Raw genomic sequence first — 3103 nt, 5'->3', positions numbered from 1 at the left:
ATATCGTTAGATTGTTGATGAAGCAGAAAACACGTATCCTTTATGAACACATGATCTGGTTTTCCCTGACCCTATTAGCCTTATATGTTTTCGTTATTTCGTTTACATGTCGATGTTCAGTTTCTGTTTATACACAATTAATGAGGCGGTGTGGATTAGACAGGTTATGATGTTTGCTTTTAAGCAATTTTGATACATTCACCTTTGGTTGCGAGCATTTTTGGTATCGGTGGTTTCTGGCTGTCTGTTTGCCAATATTTGACTTAGCTGTCACAAATTGATTTCTCAAGACCAGCTTACAGTCAAGTTCAAACTTCAGACTGTATACTTGATGACAAGAATTGGGGTTCTTCACAAAATACGAGTATTACGGCACATCGGCAATGCTTGTTTGATCTGACAGGTATGTACATCATACCAGCAATCTACCTCTCATGAGGGGCCGCGGTGGCCGAGTGGTTAAGGTGTCCCGACGCTTTAACACTAGCCCTCCACATCTGGGTTGCGAGTTCGAAACCTACGTGGGGCAGTTGCCAGGTACTGGCCGTAGGCCGGTGGTTTTTCTCCGGGTACTCCGGCTTTCCTCCACCTCCAAAACCTGGCACGTCCTTAAATGACCCTGGCTGTTAATAGGACGTTGAACAAAAACAAACAAACTACCTCTCATGATGTTGTCGGGGGACGTATAATATATACCGTTTTTGGTTTTGTTTACACATCATATTGTTCCTTTCTGGGCGTAGTAACAGTGACTCCATGACCAGTAACATCATTTCGTTCCTTTCTGGGCGTAGTAACAGTGACTCCCAGATCAATAACATCCGTTCGTTTCTTTCTGGGTGTGGTCACATGGTGTTAGATTCATGAATCAGAGGGAAGGTATGTCATAATGAGTGAACAAACGTAAGACAATTACACAATTCCTGTAGATATGTACAGGACTTTTGTCAGACTGACAAAGATAGTTCTGCTGATATGTTACGTAATAGTCTGAGAGTACACTCAGTTCTTTTCTGGGAGACATTGTATACCCTGGTACACATGTCTCTGATAAACAAAGGAGATAATAATACACTTACATTGGTAATTGATAAATATCACCTTTTTATCTGAACAATTGCTCTGAAAATGCAGGTTAGTGTCGCTGTCGAAGATAAAGTTGGCAAAAAGAAAAGGTGGGCATGGTTCTCTCTTGATATACAACGGCATACAGAAAAGTGCATGGTTAAACTGAGTAAGGGCATGAGAACACGGAAACTGTGAATCCGAACCCGGTTTCATCAAAATCCCTTGAATCAAGGACATTCCTTAACTTAACTATAGGAAATTTTATGTTAAGGAATATATTATAAAGTGAAGGAACGATAAAAAAAACAAGGAAAACCTAAAAGTCGGTCTAGTTTAGGTTCATTAAAGGCAAAAGCTTTTGAAGGGTATGGTAGATTGGCATACGTCAGGAATTGTGTTCTATATTTAGCTTTGCGGGACAGTGAAGGGTAGACGCCAGAACAATACGACAGAACATGGTTTCCATATTTAGCTTTTTAGTGACATGAGTTGATGTGCAGACCACATAATCTGGCGATCTATAATGGGCATACAACAAAATCTGTGTTCAATATTAAGCTTTTGAAGGGCATGTGTGAATGGGCTTACAACACATTAAGATTTTGAAGGGCATGTGTGGATAGGCTTACAACACATTTAGATTTTGAAGGGCATGTGTGGATGGGCTTACAACATATTTAGATTTTGAAGGGCATGTGTGGATGGGGTGAAAACAGATTTAGATTTTGAAGGACGTAAGTGAATGAGCTGACGTCATATTTAGATTTTGAATGGCGTTATTGGATGAGCTGACGTCATATTTAGATTTTGAATGGCGTTATTGGATGGACTGACGATAGATTAAGAGTTTAAAGTTGTTATTGGATGGACTTACGACATATTTAGATTTTAGATGGGCTGACGTCAGATTTAGATTTTTAATGGCGTTATTGGATGGGCTGACGACATATTTATATTTTGAAGGGTAATTTTGGATGAACTGACGACATATTTAGATTTTAGATGGGCTGACGATAGAATTGGTGATTATAGAAGGACAGGCCTGTTCCAACAGCTATTCTCTTTGGAGCTTTAGTGTGTAAAATTGAGCAGACACATAAACTGTAGCAAGGTGCAAAAGTAGAAAAGATTATGAAGCATTAGATGATTACTTTCCAATAAAGTCTTTATTATCGTTAAGGTAATATCTAACTAATTAAGGTTTTGTATTTAATTGATTTTATCATTACATATATTCATACATTTAATTAGTTAAGTGTCATAATGATTGCTCATACATAATGTATATAATTACTGATGGGAGCTTTATTTATGATTTATATTAGGTAGAACATTTTATTGGATCAGCCATCTGGTATATTTTAAAGTTAGAAATATTTAATTTCTTCGGGAATGGTCTATATATTCGCATATGCCACACTTAAAAGAGATATATTATGTAAATATACATCTGGTTATTTTGATTAATTTCTTCATTGTCTGAAAGCAATATAAATATCCGTCTCTATAACTATCTGGTATGTGACAGGGAGGTAGCACCTGTCCTATGGGACACGCCCTGTAGCCGCCGTCCTGCTAGCCCACCAAGTGGTTCGGTAATAAAGTTACCTCATCATGCAGGTATTTAAATGGAAATGAGATTTCATTAGATTCTTGTTGGAAGTGCCATTGTATCGATACCATACATGACCTACATGGTTTATGGTCCGCACACAATAGACACAGGGCTCCTCAGCCTCTACTTGTTTCTGCTGACAACATCTTTTTAATGAGATGAGAGGACATTGTGTGTCGTGTGCGCTACAGTTACACTAACTGTGTGGTTAGTGAGACTGACCTCTGACCCCAGACAGACCCAGGTGATTGTATGAACATGATGAATGAGGAATGGAAACTTAAGTGATGTAGATTTTCCTCCTCTCGTGTCCCGCGGATTCTCCGTCAAAGAAAAAAACTGAGGATACTGATTAAAACGGAATTTCTTACACCAGGTTGACTTTATTGTAAATTCTCACCTGCTTTAGGTGGGCCGGTC

This window comes from Pecten maximus, chromosome 3, assembly GCF_902652985.1.
Source record: "Pecten maximus chromosome 3, xPecMax1.1, whole genome shotgun sequence".
Lineage (NCBI taxonomy): Eukaryota > Metazoa > Mollusca > Bivalvia > Pectinida > Pectinidae > Pecten > Pecten maximus.
Note: the sequence above shows the minus strand (reverse complement) of the source record.